The sequence below is a fragment of the Macrobrachium nipponense genome, chromosome 29 (assembly GCF_015104395.2).
Source record: "Macrobrachium nipponense isolate FS-2020 chromosome 29, ASM1510439v2, whole genome shotgun sequence".
NCBI classification, from domain to species: domain Eukaryota; kingdom Metazoa; phylum Arthropoda; class Malacostraca; order Decapoda; family Palaemonidae; genus Macrobrachium; species Macrobrachium nipponense.
This window is the reverse complement of record NC_061092.1, coordinates 47,245,722-47,267,223: the sequence shown is the minus strand read 5'-3', so window position 1 is coordinate 47,267,223 and position 21,502 is coordinate 47,245,722. Positions and strand designations below refer to the sequence as shown.

Below are 21,502 nucleotides of genomic sequence, written 5' to 3'. Positions count from 1 at the left end.
AGGAAATCCTCTTCGACAGGCGCATCGTCATCATACCAATGTAAATCCCAGGGCATCCTTGGGTGGAGCATACGTATTGGTAGATGATGTTGGTCTGCTTCAGGGGGTCTCCTATGGGTGGGGCAGGGTTGTTCCTCATAAGGAGGTCCCTAGTATACTGATTCTTGTAATAAATAATGAGGGACACTCGCTTCCCTTCCTCTGTAGGGCGGACGTGATCCTCTTTTATTTTCTTAATGGCTGTTTCTTCGTCCTTGTATTGCTGGTGCATGAAGGATTTGTAAAACAGTTTTATATACTCCGTGGGTGGAATAATCTTGTTCTTTTCCTCCATCGTGTACCATTTGTCGAGGGCGTCTTGTATTTCTCAGTTGACAAATTTATTGGAGTACCCATTACTGATCAGCATGTGGGAGACTTGGTCGAGTTCGAGGTGCGTGTCCTGCCGCATCGAACAGTGCGAGAGGGTCCTCCTGATGAAGGCCCTGACGGTGGTGGTCTTGAACCGCGCAGGACACACGCTATCTCCGTAAAGACATAATCTGAGGTTCATAGCCTTAGTATAGACGGTCACGGTAAGTTTCTTCACTGGTGAAGTTGAATGAGTTGTGACGCAGGAACTGCTGCCTAAGCACTTTTACCTTATCCTCGGAGTTGGCTTGCACAAAGATATTATCTAAGTATCGTCCATATCTGCTGGGACATCTGTGTTGGGAGAAGACCCTTTCTTCCACTTTGCCCGTATAGAAGTTAGCGAAGAGGACTCCCAAGGGGGACCCCATCGCTACACCGTCCCTCTGGCGGTACATCTGTCCTCAGTGGGTGATGAAAGGGGTCCCTTCATGCAGATATCCAGCAGGGTTCTTAATGAGTCTTTGGGAATGTTTGGTGATCTCATTTCGGAATTCCTATATACCTGCTCCATGAAGATCCTTATTGTCACATTGACTGGGACGTTGATGAATAGGGACTCAGCATCTAAGAACGCCATGGTTCCTGCACCGGAGGAGTCATGGATCTTCTCCAAAAATTCCACCAATGAGGTGAGGCAGTACTTAGAGGGGAAATAGGGAATAAGAATTTTATGAAATCGTTTAGCCAAGGCATAAGTCGGGGCGGGCGTTTGGTTGATGATCGGGCATACGGGGCTGCCTTCCGTGGGTCTTCACATTCCTGTAGAGGTAGCTGAGGCTGTAGTCTCCTTGGATGGGTGGGAGGTGTGTAGCATTTGTAGCGGCATGTGATGTCCTCCATAGGGCTCCTTGTAAGCCTCTCAAACTTGGAGGCGTCAGACAAGATGGCGTCAAGTTTCTCAAAGTATTCCGAGGTACTGATGAGCACGGACGTGGCTGTCTTGTCTGCATGTCTTACAGTGATATCTTCTCTCTTCTTCAGATATGCAGCAGTTTCTTTCATCTCTCTGTAGTAAATTCCACTTGAGTATGACCCCTTGTCTGTAAGGGCCTATAGCAGAAGAGGTTGAAGGGCATCCGTCGTTCTCAGGATCTTCTTGGCTTCCAACTGCTGGATCAAGTTGAGGAGCAGCTCGATCTCCAGGCGTTTCTCGTGCTGCTTCGGCTTCGACATGAAGTGGCAGTTCAATAGGTCGTCTTGTTCAGGGGTGGGCTGGTATGTAGTGAGGTTAATATATGTACCTCTGAGTCTTCTCCTAGATGTGTAGCTTCCCACCATTGAGGCCGTTACGTTTGCGGGTTATGCCCCTAACCCAGTCACACATGTCTTCCTCGCTCAGGTGGGTGAGGAGTGCGCTGATTTCTTCATAGGTGAAGGGTTGGTGGTGGTGGTGGTCCTCCGCTCAGTCTTCTGCTTGGTGGTGGTCTCTTTTAGGGATTTCAGATCCAGTGTTGTCAACAGAGAGAAAGCTGTCATCAGAAAAATAGAGAAAACTCCTTACAAGATTAATAGTGCTGAAGCAGCAACCATTTTTAACAAAACATTATTATTGTTATTATTATTATTATTATTATTATTATTATTTTTTTTTTTTTACTCTATCACAGTCCTCCAATTCGACTGGGTGGTATTTATAGTGTGGGGTTCCGGGTTGCATCCTGCCTCCTTAGGAGTCCATCACTTTCCTTACTGTGTGTGCCGTTTCTAGGATCACACTCTTCTGCATGAGTCCTGGAGCTACTTCAGCTCTAGTTTTCTAGATTCCTTTTCAGGGATCTTGGGATCGTGCCTAGTGCTCCTATGATTATGGGTACGATTTCCACTGGCATATCCCATATCCTTCTTATTTCTATTTTCAGATCTTGATACTTATCCATTTTTTCCCTCTCTTTCTCTTCAACTCTGGTGTCCCATGGTATTGCAACATCAATGAGTGATACTTTCTTCTTGACTTTGTCAATCAACGTCACGTCTGGTCTGTTTGCACGTATCACCCCATCCGTTCTGATACCATAGTCCCAGAGGATCTTTGCGTGATCGTTTTCTATCACTCCCTCAGGTTGGTGCTCGTACCACTTATTACTGCAAGGTAGCTGATGTTTCTTGCACAGGCTCCAGTGGAGGGCTTTTGCCACTGAATCATGCCTCTTTTTGTACTGGTTCTGTGCAAGTGCCGAGCATTCACTTGCTATGTGGTTTATGGTTTCATTTTTCATATTGCACTTCCTACATATGGGAGAGATGTTATTTCCGTCTATCGTTCTTTGAACATATCTGGTTCTTAGGGCCTGATCTTGTGCCGCTGTTATCATTCCTTCAGTTTCCTTCTTTAGCTCTCCCCTCTGTAGCCATTGCCAATTGTCATCGCTGGCTAGTTCTTTAGTCTGTCTCATGTATTGTCCATGCATTGGTTTGTTGTGCCAGTCCTCTGTTCTTCTGTCTTTCTCCTGTCTCTGTATATTTCTGGGTCTTCGTCTGCTTTTATTAGTCCTTCTTCCCATGCACTCTTTAGCCACTCGTCTTCACTGGTTTTCAGATATTGCCCCAGTGCTCTGTTTTCGATGTTGACGCAGTCCTCTATACTTAGTAGTCCTCTCCCTCCTTCCTTTCGTGTTATGTATAGTCTGTCTGTATTTGCTCTTGGGTGTAGTGCTTTGTGTATTGTCATATGTTTCCTGGTTTTTCTGATCTATGCTGCGGAGTTCTGCCTTCGTCCATTCCACTATTCCTGCGCTGTATCTGATTACTGGCACTGCTCATGTGTTTATGGCTTTTATCATATTTCCTCCATTGAGTTTTGAATTTTATTATTATTATTATTATTATTATTTTTTATTTATTTATTTTTTTTTTTTTTTTTTTTTTTTTTTTTTTTTTGCTCTATCACAGTCCTCCAATTCGACTGGGTGGTATTTATAGTGTGGGGTTCCGGGTTGCATCCTGCCTCCTTAGGAGTCCATCACTCTTCTTACTATGTGTGCCGTTTCTAGGATCACACTCTTCGCATGAGAGGCCCGGAGCTACTTCAGCCTCTAGTTTTTTCTAGATTCCTTTTCAGGGATCTTGGGATCGTGCCTAGTGCTCCTATGATTATGGGTACGATTTCCACTGGCATATCCCATATCCTTCTTATTTCTATTTTCAGATCTTGATACTTATCCAATTTTTCCCTCTCTTTCTCTTCAACTCTGGTGTCCCATGGTATTGCGACATCAATGAGTGATACTTTCTTCTTGACCTTGTCAATCAACGTCACGTCTGGTCTGTTTGCACGTATCACCCTATCCGTTCTGATACCATAGTCCCAGAGGATCTTTGCCTGATCGTTTTCTATCACTCCTTCAGGTTGGTGCTCGTACCAATTATTACTGCAAGGTAGCTGATGTTTCTTGCACAGGCTCCAGTGGAGGGCTTTTGCTACTGAATCATGCCTCTTTTTGTACTGGTTCTGTGCAAGTGCCGGGCATTCACTTGCTATGTGGTTTATGGTTTCACTTTTCGTATTGCACTTCCTACATATGGGAGAGATGTTATTTCCGTCTATCGTACTTTGAACATATCTGGTTCTTAGGGCCTGATCTTGTGCCGCTGTTATCATTCCTTCAGTTTCCTTCTTTAGCTCTCCCCTCTGTAGCCATTGCCAATTGTCATCGCTGGCTAGTTCTTTAGTCTGTCTCATGTATTGTCCATGCATTGGTTTGTTGTGCAGTCCTCTGTTCTTTCTGTCTTTCTCCTGTCTCTGTATTTTCTGGGTCTTCGTCTGCTTTTATTAGTCCTTCTTCCATGCACTCTTTAGCCACTCGTCTTCACTGGTTTTCAGATATTGCCCCAGTGCTCTGTTTTCGATGTTGACGCAGTCCTCTATACTTAGTAGTCCTCTCCCTCCTTCCTTTCGTGTTATGTATAGTCTGTCTGTATTTGCTCTTGGGTGTAGTGCTTTGTGTATTGTCATATGTTTCCTGGTTTTCTGATCTATGCTGCGGAGTTCTGCCTTCGTCCATTCCACTATTCCTGCGCTGTATCTGATTACTGGCACTGCCCATGTGTTTAGGCTTTTATCATAATTTCCGGCGTTGAGTTTTGACTTGAGTATCGCCTTGAGTCTCTGCATATATTCTTTCCTGATCGTGTCCTTCATCTCTTGGTGTTTTATATCTCCTCCTTCCATTATTCCCAGGTATTTGTATCCTGTCTCATCTATGTGTTTGATGTTGCTCCCATCTGGTAGCTTTATCCCTTCAGTTCTCGTTACTTTGCCCTTTTGTATGTTGACTAAGGCGCATTTTTCTATTCCAAACTCCATCCTGATGTCCTCAGATACAATCCTTACAGTCTGGATTAGGGTATCTATTTCCTTGATGCTCTTACCATACAGCTTGATGTCGTCCATGAACATCAGATGGTTGATTCTGTTGCCTCTTTTCTTGAGTTGGTACCCGGCATTATTATTATTATTATTATTATTATTATTATTATATTATTATTATTATTATTATTATTATTATTGTTATTAATATTTGAAAATATTAATAAACATAGTACATACATACATGTACCTTAAAAATTCTCTTATCTCTATTTAATGTTATTTAATTTACACACAAAAGCTTGAAAACCTATATATTACATACAAAATTAAACAAACAATTTTGCAGGGTTTCTCGAGGATTTGAAAATTTGTTTTTTGCATTCATGTGTCTGTGAAAAACTTGCGTATGATAATTAGTTAGGTTCCAACAAAAGTTCGTGCTATTGTGAATTCGCACAACTCATTTCGGGTAAGACTGAGGTATTACTGTACTCTCCATGGTTTTACTGTCACATCTTCCTGATGGCAAAGGTGATGGGAGGCTGGAGGCCAATTGTTAGTCTCTCTATTCAAACTATAGTTCAAATATCAGACCATTCAAAATGGATACCCCAAGATCCATGTTATCTTCTATCAGACAGTGATTTCATGCTTTCATCAAATTTGAAGACTGTATTTTCAAATACCAATCTATACTCAAATTCTTGCAAGTACTACTTTCATTCCATCTGCAAAGAGACAGCACCCATTTGAAGTGGTTTGCTTTGACCTAGTGACTGCCCCACAGGTGTTCACATATGTTCACACTTGTGTTAGTGTTGGATCTCTTGTTTGGGGTCTGTCTGTTATGGTGTCTCAATAGTTAGGAAATTCTAGTGTCCTTGGAGATATACTTGCTTAAGGATCAGATTTATTTTTGGTGGGTGGGGATGGTAGTGTTTTGGGAAATGTTAGAACTCTTTCTGAAACATCAAATGAAGTTTCTGGGAATGTTCATTGAACCTGGAAAGCCCATCGTGTAGACACTTGACTCAACAAACTCAAGGAAGTTTCTGCATGGTTCCTGTCTTTTGTGGAACAAACTGCTTGGCTGTGATGGGTCCTCTTTAGTTGCCTGTTGTCTCTGGAGGAACTTGCTTCACCGGCATCTTTGCATACAATGTTCCAGTGGTTCCTAAAGCAATGCTGGTCATCTGCTTTGATCCTCCAAAACTTCTTGTTCTGTTGGTGATAGAAGCAAAGGAAGATCTCTTGTGGTGGCTAGGGGACAAGAAACTTTTTGTGGGAGTTCAGTTAAACTTGCTTCCAAAGTTGCTTCGGTTTTCAGATGCATCAAAAGTAGGGTAGGGTGCTCACCTGTGTGGACTTGAGAGGAGTCGCACCTGCATGTCGGCACATTTGAGATTGGTGCAGCTCTGTTAGCACTGCAGGCCTTCCAGGATCAGCTGATGGGACACTCAGTGGTGCTAATGAGCTACAACATAACGAAGGTATATTATGAGTTAAGAAGTGAGGGGACATTCTTCCTCCGCTTTTGCGAGTTTGCAAGATAGGTGTATGATTGGAAGGCTCAATGTGCCAATGAGCCTTTGACCAGATGTATCCCAGGCTGTCAAAATGTGTTGGCTTGTTAGCTCAGTCACCAGGTTGTGAATTGAGTGGTCCCTACATCTGCTTGTAGCAGAGAGGCTGTTCGAGGTTTGGAGAACTTCATTGGTCAGCCTGTTTGCTACATGACTAAACTGTAAGCTTGCATTATTCTACCTGCCTATGCTGGACACTTTGGCTGGAATGGAGGACCCTTAACACCCTTGGGACAATCTTAAGGGCGCCGGCTGGCTAATGCCATTTTTGAAGGACAGGACTTTGACATTCATACCACTTAATAAGGTGACTTGGGACAACTCCAAACTGCATATGATTTTTGCCTCTGACCTTCGGTTTTGTGGCTCCAGTGTGATTTATCCCAAAAATAACCATTTTTCAAATCCTATCTCCTCCCTTGATATTTAATATTAAGACATGGGATTACTACCATATATAGACCTGATGCAACCCTCCGATCAAATGTAGTTTTTTTGTTCTAAAATCATTTTTTTATTAAACCCTATAAATCAGGAAAAAAATTTAAGAAAAAAATGAAGCAAAAATTGGAAAAAGGGCGATAGATTGGATTGTTCTATAATGTATTTCTAAGTTATATACCAAATTTCAATTCCATAACTTTAAAACTAAGGGAGAAGATAGAATTTGAAGGTCAATAAGTATAGTTGTGAGATATGGGCATTCAAAGTTTTTCTTTGTATTTTTACTATGTTAATGATTAATGATTATTATGAATTTTATATTCTTTTTGGGGATTAATAAACCAAAGTTATGTTATTTATCATAATTTAATCATAAATGAAGATCCGTTTCCTCAAAGATCATCAATAAAAAGAACTGAAAGAATGATGACTGAGATCAGGCAAAAAGGTTAAGTAAGTTTACCATGAAGAATGGTTGGATGAATGAAGAGTGACTGGCATTCCTTCCCCCTCCACCCCTCTTCTTGTTACCAGTCATCAGACATATTCTTGCTGGTAGGGACAGATGCAGATGATTGTTCAGCAGAACTTCCTATCTTTTAACTTTCATTATTGGTAGATGTGGCTCCTTCAGTCATCTTTTAATGAGGGAGGGATGGGGAATTAGGTATAACTACTTGGGTTTTCATATTATGCTGCTTTCTGAGCTGGTCTTCCCATCTTAAAAGGAAACCTGAGTCCTCCTTTTTCTCGTAGGGTGGCCTGAGTCTTCCTTTTTTCTCTTGGAGTGAGGTATGACTAGGAAGCTGTCCTTTCCAGGTAGAAAATCAGTAGTAGTCATGATTTTTAAATGGTTCCTCTTGCCTAAGGAGTGAGTCTTAAGAATTATAAGAGAAAGGTTTGTAGCCTTATAGGAAAAAAATAAATTTTCAAGGTCATTTACTTTTTCCATAGATATATAAACTATTTTTATTTTTATTTTACTCCCACTTCTAACCACCCTTGAATTGCCATAGTGCTGAAGGAAAAATAATATTGCACATCTGTGTGAATGGGTAGTTCCCCACACCCATCCCACTAACTGCCAGAAGATGTAAACACCATGTTAGCAAGCTTCAGCAATTCCCCCGGCAAATGGTGAAGGTATCCCTGGAAAAGAATTTGGTTTTATATCTCCCAGGAAAAATGCAATTTTATCTTAATCATTCATTGATGTACATGTAGTACTATTGTGTTTCCCTAAATTCTGTATTCGGTAATAATCTTGATTTGCTTTTCTTTGTTGAAAACATTTGTTACCATTAGTGGCTTTTATTGTCTTATATAGAAAGCATACCTGCCTTGCCTGTGCTGTAGCATGAACACATTCTTATGAAACTCCTCAAATGACCTAACTAGAATGTCTATACTTCTTGAAAAGAGGGAAAAAGAACAATGAAGAAGAAAGAACTGTGTATAACTAACAGAAAATAAAATAATGTTAAATAATTTAGAAAGATGAAATGGACAACATGAATGAATGTGAAAATATCCTTAATAAGAAAACCCAGTCAGTAAATAATGCATGGAAGGTAAAAAAATAAGCTGGATTGTACCCTTAAGCTAGGGAACTTAAACCCAAGTTATGGCATGGTCCCATGTCTTTAGAACTTGGATACAACCTAGCATACTCCAATCAAACCAGCAAAGTGTAATTGAAAGGAAGGGGTGTTGAGTGTCCCTAACTACCCAGATACACTACACTCATTACTTAGGCTCTCAAGGAAATTAAAAACTTGTTTTTTCATGTTCCCTTCCAGCCTCCTTAACCTGATGTATGGAATTACAATGGTTATTTGGATGTGCAGTGTTAATGAAAATTGCAGTATGTACTGGTGGCAAGGTGTGTCATTAGGATGAAGGGCAATTTCTTCGTCTGGGCATGAAAATGTGATAAAGTACATAGTTGGTAGGTCCTGAGAATCAAACTTCATCATCTGTCCTTCCCCAAGTACTTTACTTTGGTAGGATTGAAGATTTCATGAAATTAAGGAAATTTTTGGTCTTTTTTTTGTATTTTTTTGTTTGTGTAGGTAACCTGGATTTTTTTATATGCAGTATTGTTTGTTTCTTGACCTTCAGCTGTTTTTGTAATTTATTATGGAATGCACAGAATGTGTATGACTTAATTTTTAATTCCTTTCCAAAGAGTTAGCTTTTATTATGTAGTACGAGGCTAGAAAAAGAAAAATTGACTTCCAGTTCTTTAGGTGATTCATAGTGATTGATTATTCTCTCAGTTCCTTTACTCAATTGCATTTGTACATTATTATGGGACAGCCAGTGAGGTAGTGTACATTGTTTAATCTTTTTATATGGGATATGCATTTGACTGCTGCTTAGCAAATGTAAGGTGTAATGTGAGTATGATTACAATATACTTACTAGAATTTTAATCAAGTACAGTATATTATTTATCCTACTCACAAAAGGGAAATTATTTTAGTTTTTGGATAGAATGTGGGTCAGTATGCATTGCTCTTTACAAAGGGGTGTTTTGTGATTAAAAAGAAATTTTAATGCTTGATGATACCGGCAGTCCCTGGTTATCAGGGTGTTCCATTCTCGGTAGGGTGCTGATAACTGGAAACTGACATTAACCGAAACTCCGGGATTTACAGTTTCAGTTAATGGTGTCGATAACTGGTTAAGGCTAAATTCTCATACATCTGGTAGCAATGAAAGGTAGTGTGACACTGTGAGAAGCGAGCTGCTCAGAACGGTTATTTATAGGCGAGACTCAGAGAATGACTCAGTTACGCCACAGATGTCAAAGGAGTTACATGCACTTAGGCACTTGCGTTTGGTTACTAGCTATTTACGTTGTTTTTATAACTTCTTAGTGAACTTATAGCAATGCCGAAGTTACCTAAGATCAAGAAGGCTACTCAGCAACTAAGGCTAGCAAAATTAGCGAAGGCCAGGAGTGTGCTGAAAGAAAAACACGAAAATTCATTGTTATCAGCGCCCTCATTGTCACATGTCTCACCGTCAACATCATTGTCTGGTGTCACGCTGAGGGTATTAATACCACTTTTAGGGGTAGGACCAGAATCCTTGATGTAGAAATCAATAATAAAAGTACAAATAAAGTTATTATAATAATGTTGTTTTGACTTTTATAAGAAAAAAGCAAAAATTTACATAGCAAATCTTTGGGAGCTCATAACTCAAAAACATACTTATGCGCATGTCGGTAGCCATTACTCGGTTATTTATCATCCAATTTCAGAGAGAAAGATATCATTGGAAAGAGGAATAAAAATCCATTAATTCCTTGTGAGCCGATTTTTTCTTTTTTTCTAGACTAAAAAAAAAATTCAATAAAAAATAATCAAAATTTTCTCATACAGAATTTTTCTGTATATAAAGCAGTTTTTATGGTATGATTTTCAATACAACTGATGTCATATTAGCGGAGAAATCGCTACCTATTTTTTTTTTTTTACATAATTTTTGCTAATAAAACTAAAAGTTTTTGCTCAAATGACTTGAAATTTTTATATGATGAATTTTATTATATATATCTAAAACATATATGGCCCTTAATGGCACCTCTGTTAGGTATGTTATGGCACCATAACTATTTGTGGCACCTTATGGTGCTGATAACTGAAACTTGGCCCCGTTATGGCACCATAAATCACCAATTTTATGGCACTAGACAAGCACCATAAAACCGGATAGCCATTAACCGAGTCCGTTAATAACTGGGACTGCCTCTATACAAATAAGTGAATGAAAAGTATTGCTCAAGTAGAGCATAAACAAAAGTCAGATAAAATAATTATAATTATTTATACACATTATTAAAGTATTTTTCTTATAGATAAAATGTTCATAAAGTTTCCCATAAAATATTTGAAGATTTTATGTATTCTTTTGGTGTCCATTCTGTAGGATTTGGCTATGTTAATTGCAGCGGGAATAGAAGTGTATTAAAATTTCCGTACAGTGGACCCCCCGTATTCGCATTCTCCAGATTCGCGGGCTCACACATTCGCGGATTTCTCTGGGGAACGTTTCCCCGCATTATTCGCGGAAAATTCGCGCATTCGCTGTATTTTTCTATGATAAATATCCACAAATTCTTGTTTTTTTAGATGAATTTCATCGTAAAATGCACTTTTTGTGATAAAACTATTAAAAAAACCAAGTATGAAAATTTTGTGATAAAACTATTAAAAAAACCAAGTATGAAAAATGGGTTTTTCTGTAGTTTTAACTAACAAAATAGGCTGTTTTTAGCATTTTCATAGGGGTTCCAAACATTCGCGGGTTCTAACTATTCACGGGGGGGTCTGGTACGCATCCCCCGCGAATACGGGGGACCACTGTATATACTCGAGTAACGTGCGATCTCGCATATCATGCTACCCCCAAATTTTCACCAATAAACAGTGGTTTTGTCATGGATCTCGTGTATCATGCGAGTTCCTTTTCCGAGAGCGTCAATTCATAAGGTTGGTGGTTGAGCATGCCAATGGCCGAGTCATTCAGATGTGTGCTGCTGCTAGTCAAGTTACGGTAATTTTCTTACTAATCCCGAGAATTGAATAGAAAATCTCAAGATTAAAAAAGAATCCCAAGATAATAAAATAATTGTAAAAATACCACGCCTTGGAGTCCTAAATCTCTCTCTCTCTCTCTCTCTCTCTCTCTCTCTCTCTCTCTCTCTCTCTCAGGAATAAATACTGTAATTTCAGTCTTTCACCAATGGGTATCCGTAAATGTGTAGACATTGTGTGCATGTACATGATGTTTTAAAAAATGTGCAGTACACACACATTCTTTTATCCGATTTTTCGGTTTTTGGAATTTTTCAGATTTCTGAAATGTAAGGTCAGATGCATAATCAAACATCACTACTGCAGCAAAAACATTTTTTCTCTTTATGTTTTTCATTATTGTTATTTATTACTTACAGTTTATTTAAATAAATATTAATATAATACTGTTAAATGAATGTGAGATAATTAAGATCACCTATAATAAAATAGTGGGAAAAATAATACCATATGTTCACTAATAGCTATTATTTTCAAAACAAACATTCAGTAAAACACAAAAAATATGGATGTACATAACAATCAAAATATAATAATGTTTTGCAGTTCAACTTGTGAATTTTAACAATAAGTATGACTATGAAATATATTTCACCATATCGATCTTGAAGTTGAAGAGTCGTAAAATTTTGAGGATGGTCCGGGAAAAGGATTTGCACTTAGTGATGACGCATCGCTACAACACATTGTGGTATTTTCATATCACTATATTGATGACGCATCGCTACAACACACTGGTATTTTTCATACCACTATACATTAAAGTTAAAATGATCATATATTATTGTTTTCATGAAGAAATGATTACATAAAGAAAATTATTGAGTAATTTTTCCGTCAGCAGTCAGAAAATCACGATCATGGTAACATTGAAACCTAGTGCCATCCACGGCATATGTCTATAAATAGAACAGAAGCAGAGGGCAGTCATTGGATAACATCTCCATGGCTACCAACCAGCCAATCAGGTGTTGGTTATACTACTACTATGTGAATTTCTTAGAATGAACGTTTACACACACGAAGCTGACGATGATGTGTGTGTTTTGCCTACAGTACGTAGTTTTAGTTTTTAATAGTTTTAAGTATTTTACTGATTACATGAAGAATAGAATGATTCCTTCTCATTACTTTGAATGCAAAATGGTTTGAAGATTCTTCCGCAAAAAGGAAAAAAAAAAAAAATTCTTTAGAAGATGATACCTATTTACTAACGCGTTTGACATACCTTCAAAACAAAATTCAGCTCTTTAATCTCTGGAAAAATGTTAATCTTTCTGTCTGCTGGTCACACCCTTTATAGCCCCCGCGACTAGCAACAACAAAATTTGTTTGTTTGTTTATCTTTCAAAGATGTAGGTATTACCTGTAGGTACAGCACATTTTTTAACAGTATACACACACACACACACACATACAGTTGCGCGTGTGCTAATACCTATTGGTTTTAGAGACTCAAGTTAACACTTAACAGTATAGTTAGTTGAGAGAGAGAGTGTGTTCAGCGATGGTTCATCTCTCTAATCTCTCGAGGAATGTTAAGATTTGTTCCCTGCTCTTGTAAATTTAGTCCATGCGACTGACAACAAAATTCATATTTGTTTTTTTGTCTTCCAGATATGAATTACCAGTACTGCACATTTTTTAACAAGCATGAACACAATGCCTGCATATGTACTAATGCCCACTGGTTAAATATTCTCTCCTCTCTCTCTCTCTCTCTCTCTCTCTCTCTTCCTCTCTCTCTCTCGTCTCTCTCCTCTCTCCTCTCCTCTCTCTCTCTCTCTCTCTCTCTCTCTCTCTCTCTCTCTCTCTCTCTCTCTCTCTCTCTCTCTCAGGGAAGATACCGTCAATTCAAATTATCAGTATCTTTTCCTGATAGACAGACAGACAGACAGCGTAAATATTTAGGGCTTGGCATATGTCAAATATTTTATTATCTTGGGATTTTTGGTTAATCTTGGGATTTTCCATGGTCAGTTCTTGGGATTAGTTAGAAAAATGCCATAATTTGAGCAGCAGTTGCAGCGCACACCCAAATGAATCGGGTAAGCCTAGCACACCAAACTATAGTATTTACAAAATGAACAGAGCTCTCTGGCTCTCTGGCTGGGGTGTTTTGGTCCTCCCACGGGTTTGATCTCTGCATATCTGCCAAATTTATAACAACAATGGAGATAAAACAATTTCTCCCATTACAGATATCAAATATTATCTTTTCCGTTACGCAGAATTCTAAATAAATTATGTAGGTTAATGATTGATAGTTTTTTTATGCAATAAAAAGAAACGGAGTCAGATTTTCTATCCATATGGCATATCATTTTGGTGCTGTTGCGAATATTTCAACCAGTTCCACGTGCGTTTAAATCCATACAGACTGTACAGTCTGGAGGCAGTTCTCCCTTCTACACATAACTTGATTTCTTAATATCGTAGGTATAGAATAAATTGGTGAGCAAGGAAATATGAAATAAAGCATAACAGAGTAAGTTTGACGAGTGAGAAAATAAACAATCGTACACAGACAGATTTTCTCTCTCTCTCTCTCTCTCTCTCTCTCTCTCTCTCTCTCTCTCTCTCTCTCTCTCTCTCTCTCTCTGACAAAATAATAGATAGGAAACAATGACTGAATGTTGCTTGAATGCGATATGGCAAAGTTTTGGCCTGACTAAAGTGTGGAGTGACTTTGACACCGACTTCCAAGTTATTCCTGGTTATCCCACAGCCATGGACAGACATCAACTTCACAGCCGAGGAAGGGCAATCGTATACAAAATAAATAGGTATGGAAAATGTAAAATGCGGGCCTATGTTATCCCATAAAAAAGCTCTCGCTCGGACAGCAGTAAGATTTAGGAGCGAGAGAGAGAGCAGGGCCGAATAGGAAGATTAAAGTACCTGGGAATGAAAAACCCTTATAATCTTATAATTATAGCCTCGTGGTTTGTCTCAAGGACATTCAAAGATGGTTAGTCTAGAACAGTTAAACATGTTGTATAAACCAAAATAATGCAAATGGCGCACGATCGCTCTTTTGTATTTTAAAATACAATAGTAATATGAGAATACATATAATATTATTGGATATAGTGAAGTACAAGTAAAGCATAACTTTTTAAAAGATCTACTGTAATCCTCCGGTAGTAACTATCACAATCGGCCGATTTTGGAAAGCATAAACGGCACACTAATTTTATACCACGTGTATTATGCGACCCCTTTAAAATTAGCTTCAAAATTAGGTTTCAAAAGTCGCATAATATGCGAGTATATACGGTAATTAATATGGGAATTTCATTTTTTACTTTTACTGGTGATTAGTTATATGCATGTTATGTTGATGTTGAAAAATTGAACTGGATTTATATTGGTAAAAGTAAGAGATTGGTGACTTAGAATTATCTTCCAGCATTTTGCTAAATGATTACAGGTAGAGAGTATGTGATGCATGAATGGTAGAGTCTTTAAGGTTAAACAACTTTTTGTTGCTGTTTGTGGTTTACAAATTTGTCTTGTAGTTTTCAGAAAACAGGTTTTGACATAGGAAAAACCTATTTTTGATAGTAGCTGTTGAGTCCTCAAAGGATCACCCTTTCCATGGTCTATCCAGAACTCCATGGTGACCAGACTAATTCAAAGAATTCTCTTAACTGGTCTTGTGGCCGGGTACATCTTAATAATGAACATTATAATACGTGATAGGGTATAAATGGACTCAGGATAAGAGGGCACTTTCTGTTATCCTCAGTGAATGCTAATTCCCAGTTTTCCTTCGTCAAAACTGCAAGAAGAAGTGGTGGCTATGCACATACACACTGTCATATAGTTTACATACAACCAAAATCCGACCAAGACACCATTCCTTTCTTTTGGTCAGTGCAGGATGATCCCTTACCCAAATCCCATGTCTTTTTGTTAGGGAAGTGGGAGGGTTTTGAGGACTCAACAGTGACTACTAAAAATAGGTTTTTGCTACGTCAAAACCTGTTTTTTGAAATGTGTAGGCACTATGTTCTCAAAGGAGCTTTACAAAGAAATTGACAGGTGACAAAAAGCTCTTGATTTTAATCCCAACAAACCAAAACATTTTTGGTCCAGGGTCAAGCCACTTTTCATTGCCCTATTATTTATTCAAAATACTTTGAGATTTGGTAGCAAAGAAAAAGAAACTAAGTGCAAACTCACATTTTTTTTTAGAGAGAAGTTCTGTGGCGACTTACCTAAGCATGCTGGGTATGGTTGCAGTATTGTCAAACCTTTCCTAGCAATAGTTAGCATACCCACCTGTTGTGAAGACCCGTGGTTTGCCGCTGCAGCGCCTATTGGTCAAGACTATCCATGCCACTTACTGATATACAGTGTAGTCAAATTTGTTTGAGCTCGTGGCAAGTGTTGCTAGTGTGTAGGAAAGAACGGATCTTTGGGATGTCTGCCATGACCTCTAGGTAAAACCTTAATGTTTGAACTGGGCATAATTTTTTGTCTGCTAATTCTAGTTTACTTAGAATAGGAGATTTCCTCCTAAAGGGAATCCTATTCTTGGCCAGGAATGACAGGCCAGAGGACAGTAATAATCGATTATCAGCTGCTTGCGTGATGTATTGTCCTTGTCTAAGAGAGCCCAGTTTGCTAATGAGGGCACCTGATGCTAATGCAATCAAGGAAAACACATGCTGCAGCGTGTGAGTTGTGGTTTTATCGGGTTCACTGAATTGAGGGGCTGATCGAAGTCTTAAGCACCTTGTTCAGGGACCAAGTGATTGGAACCCTTCTAGAGTGGATCTCTGTAGTGCAAAGGATGCCAGAACGAAAGTGAAAACTTATAAACTAGAGTCAAATCACGAAATCATAAAATAATGGTTCCATTAATGCTGCTTTGTATTCCATGATTGTTGTAACAGCTGGGCATTTGTCTTCAAAAAAGGATGAAAAGTTTTTAAATTGTTTCCTTAGAATTTTTGACTGGGCTCTTGTTATGGATACTGGTATTGCCAGATATATGAAATCTATAATTTTTGCATTAGGTACCTAGCAATGTTGGGTGAGTAATTTTCACGGTACAGATATTTAAGAAAATCCACCCCGTAAAGGTCTTGGCTTAGAAAGGAGCATCCTTTAACAACTTTTCCCTCCTACTGACTGGGATAAAACGGTGGACAGTTTTAGAATTTATCTCTTCACATGCTGTTAAAGTAATAGGAACCAATGCCTGTTTGGCTAATTTGGGCTATGTATTAAGTGAGCTGTTCATTAGTAGGTTAGGAATTTGCTCCACACGTCAAAATCTGGATTAATGGAGGAAAAAGGTATATTGTCCTCCATTTATTCCAGTCTTGTAGGAAGGCATCTCTTACTGTTGCTTGCCTGGCAGTTTGCGATTCTCATATGTAGCAGACAGGTCCACTTCCATTTATTGAAGCATCTTGGCTATTTTCTGAAAGAGTGGTTGTCTAACTCCACTCGGTTGAGGTTGTCATTTTCCTTGATAGGGAGTCTTACTATTACATTGAGACACCCGTAAGGTGAATTGCAGACAAGTACCACTTATTTTCTTGCCCCACGAAGGATGGCTAGCATTACCATATTGAGAGGAGGTGAGTATCATTCCGACCTCTTTATGTAGGACATTGCATTCATTTGTCTAGAACCAACCAAATGTCTCTCTCTTGCAGATTTGAGCTTTTTGAGACAAAAAGATAGCCATCAACTCAGAAAATTGATACAACAATTCCTCAGAGTAGCTAAACACCTTCCTGCCACCTGACAATCCTCCCAACATCCTCCCAACCTGTCAGCAAGGCATCTGTGTGTATTGTAATTCATACAGAGTGAGGAGTCAGGGTGACCTGTATCATCAGAGATTCCTTCCAGGATCAAGGCTGAAGTATCTCCCCACATTTTTAAATCTTTTGATGAGGTCGGTCTCATGTCTAGTGTGTTGCATGTGGTAGCTAGAATTTGTTCATATTCATTTGCTGTAATCCGAGTATTGGATCTATTATTGATGCAAACCTTGCATCTTACCGTTACACTCATGCATTCGTGGGCTCTATCCCCAAACCCTTCCTCATGCAACAACCCATCTCGTACATGCATCACTTTACTGCCCGCACAGTGGAGGACCCACCCAACTTAATCCCTTTAACACCTAGTTTTCCAAATTCCCAGCTTTACTCATCCACTTTTGCCTACACACACTTGCTACATGACCTTCCATTCCATATTCAGCACACTTTGCACGCTGTTCTTTACACATCTTAGCATAATGCCCATTCTTTCCACAGTTGCCGCAAACCATGATTATATGGGTACCCCAACACCCATTAGCTACATGCCCTGTTTGCCCACACCTATAACATTTAATGTCCCTCTCTCTCTGACACTCACTAACTAAATGAACCGTCTTTCCACACCCGAAACAAGCTCCTAACGCCCACCGACATTCATTCTTCTTATGCCCTAGTTTCCCACATCTATAACACTTGTGCTCTTGCTAACAGCTAACTAACTGACCCTAACCTTCCGACACTTGCACTTTATCTCTCTTAGGTTTCACCACACTTACATTACTTGCTCTAATGCTCCTATCAACCACTCGCTCTGCCATTCGCCTCGGCCCTTCTAAAACTCCCTCCCTATAGCTCTTACACTCAGGCATACCCTCATTTACTTTAGTCCTGACACTGGCATTTCTGCTCTCTTTCATACACCTATCTAGCTCATAGTCCTCAACTATCTAAAAAAATATGATTCCACGCTAACCTCTCATTCGTCCATCTCATTTTCTCCTTAAGTTTTAGATTTATAAACTCGTATACACTCTCAGTCACAGTCGCTAACAACTTCCTCACTAACCCCTTACACTCATTTATTCCCTCATCCTCAGACTTTTGTCTAGCTAATACATACATAGAGAATGACCCAGCAACATTTATTCTTGCCTCCTCAAAATCATTCTTCCTCCTATACCTAACACTACTCTTTGCCCTCCTAGCCTGTTCCATGATCCTAGTTTTAACACTTTCATATGACACATCTACATTCATTATTATTACATACATGTTTAACAAATAACCAGTCAAAAAATCTCTTAACTCCCTAACAAAAACTCTCCTATTGTCTCCATACTTTGCTATACAATACTTCTCATATTCTTTGAAAAAGTTCCCTATCTCTCCTCCCATATTCCTCATACCTTGCACATCGGGGTACCTCTCTCATATACACAGCCTTTCGTACTTCTCGCTCACTTTCACTCTCACTCCCACCACTTCCATCCTGATTCCTTTTAACCTCTTTTGAATACAATGAATCCTTTTCCATACTGACATCCATACTCTTATCCACACCCTTCTTACCCTTCTTCTTGCCTACTTGTTCCCACTCACCACTATCTAAATCACACTCATTCTGTTCCTTACTCTCAGCCCTTTCCCCAATGTCTTCTGTCCTTGTCTCATCCTGTCCATCATCCTTACTAACCTTCTTTCCCTTAGTCGTCTTTTTCTCAGCCCCCTTTTTATCCTTATCCTCAGTCCTATCTTTGTCCTGTGTCTTTCCTTTCTTGTCCTCACTTATCATAACCACATCAGCTTCAGCACTCGTACTCTCATCTACCCTCTCTTTCACTTTCTTCACCACTCCTGGCCCGTCACAAGGCCCAGGAAGCCTGCCTCCGACAGCTCCCTCTTCAATAAGTCCCGTCATCAATCCTAACAACTCGTCCATCTTCTCAACCATCTGCTGTTCGGCCTCTTTCACTTCTGTTTCATTCCCTCCTCTGCATTCCTCATCATCCCTCTCAACTCTTCCAGCTCCATCTTATGCTTCTCACACTCAATCCTCAACCTCTCATTCTCCACTTCCACTTCCTTCTTAGCTTCCCTCGCCAACCGAAGTTCCTCCCTAAGTCTCCTAATCTCATCCAACCCTTTCATCCTTACCTCTTCAGTAGTCATACTGACCTTGCTGTCCCAGTCATCCTGTTACAACCACACCAGCTGTCCCTGTTCGGGCGCCAAAATAATGTAGCTGGATCACAAGCTAAAAAAAAAAAAAAGCAAGCAAGACCTTCCCACATTTACATTAACCATGCCAGGCTTACAAATTTCCCCCAGCCACACTTTCCCCTTTACATTACTTTAATTACTAACAGGACACTTGGTTCAGCAAGGCAAAAAACACAATCTCAAACACATTTACTCACCAGGAAACTTGACACAATCAGGGTGAGAAGCTGTGCTTTCAGCATAATATGGCCATCGAAAAACTACTCCACTGCTATCATGCACAAAACATCAAACAACAAACCATTATCATCAGCCACTGAACGCTAAAAAACAAAGACAGAACAAACAAGCACCAGGACCATACAAAGCACGACAAACACCTACAACACCAAAACTACACAACTCAAAACACAATAAATCAACAACACAAGCAAACACCAATCAAGCGCCCCAGTGACGTGGTCGGTATGGTGTTGGCGTGCCACCTCGGTAGCCGCGAGTTCGATTCTCAGCCATTCCAATGACCAGAGAGAGATGTGTATTTCTAGTGATAGAAGTTCACTCTTGATGTGGTTTGGAAGTCACGTAAAGCCGTTGGTCTCGTTGCTGAATAACCACTGGTTCCATGCAAAGTAAAAACACCATACATACATACAAACACCAATCAACATCAAGAGTTCACAACAACTCACAAACACAACAGAAACTCACAAGCTCAACAACCTTCAGACGGACACAAGCACAACAAACTAAATTACACAATATCAAAATAATCCAGAAAACCTACAACAGCAACTCATTACATCCGACCAGACCGACTGTCCCAAAAACTGCCAAATACAGACTGCTGCCTTCTGACTCCCTCAAGGCTCCGCCACCAAGCCCGCAGACAACAATGAATTCATTCATTAACTACCCATACATCATTCTCTCTCTCTCTCTCTCTCTCAAAATGGAAAACCTCATACAAGCAACCCTTGAAAACATGGTCAAATGCAACCACTACATCACTCCTCCATAGGCTTACCTTTTTAACCATGCTTTTTTGGGGTTGGGTAAAGGGAAGTTTTCGGTTTTTGTTTCATAAATCCGGCTTTTTCCCAAAAGAGAGTACAGTCATACCCCTACATACGAAAGTCCCTACGTGCGAAAAATCCAGGTTACGAAGGCAAATACGAAGATTTTATAGCTTCTGTGTTTGAAAATAATTCAGGTTGCGAAAGGGTAAAGTCTGAGATTCGCCCCGGCCGCTGAGAACAATTTTAAAACTTGTGCGCCGCCAACTCGGTAGACTCGCCACCATCCTCCCGCTCCCATTGGTTCTTGATGCTAGTCACTGCCATAAGATCCTGCTCTTCTATTGGTCAGCATCTGTCCCATCATGCCTTTATGTAAAGGTGTTCCTTGACCATTTTTTGCGGCAGCGTTATCGTGAACACCTGGAATTTGTTCGTTCACATAGATTTAGTTTGTTAACGTAAATTTGTGTTAGTGATTTCGCTTTTGTTGTACTGTAAGTTACTTTATCGTGTTGTGTTTGAACTTAATTAGTGCTTACATTATTAGCCATGTGTCCCAAGAATGTTGCTGAAGTTCACGGAAAGAAGAGGATGCTTTCTATGGAGACGAAGATGGAAATAATCAAGAAGTGTTAATGTTTTCTGCCATTTGTTAATGTATTTCGTAAAGTTTAGTGTTATTGTTTTCTGCCATTTTTTACTTCATTCGTATGTACAGTTACTTACAGTATTTCTTGTACCCTGTACACTAATACACTTTACTTACAGGTACAGTCATGGTTAGGTTAGGTATTGAATGGTCCAAATTGTTGTATTTCATTGTTTATTGGTCAATTTAGCTTTATTATAAAATTTACTGTGGTGTTTTTGTAGGGCTTGGAAAGAATTAGGCAATTTACATGTAAAACATAGTTCTAGATATGAAAAAATGAGGTTACGAAGGCCGCTTCGGAACGGATTAATTTCGTAATCTGAGGCACTACTATACTCTTGTACAATTCTGTTGGCGGGCTTGCTCGTTAAGTTTTTAACCACAGCAAACTCCTCAAACAGGTCCTTACAGGAAGGGTTATTATGTAATAATGAACTTGCATTGGGAAGTGACTAGTTGGAG

The 21,502-nt window shown here is 39.4% G+C and overlaps 1 protein-coding gene across 2 annotated transcripts in view; it reads left to right on the top strand.

The window, feature by feature from the left end:
* Positions 1 to 21,502, top strand: part of LOC135206263 (uncharacterized) — a gene marked incomplete at its 5' end in the record, with an annotated part of 102,510 nt that overhangs the window by 64,813 nt on the left and 16,195 nt on the right. The window contains 1 exon segment of one of the 2 annotated variants that reach the window (XM_064237676.1): positions 8,550 to 9,189. 2 annotated transcript variants of the gene reach the window in all.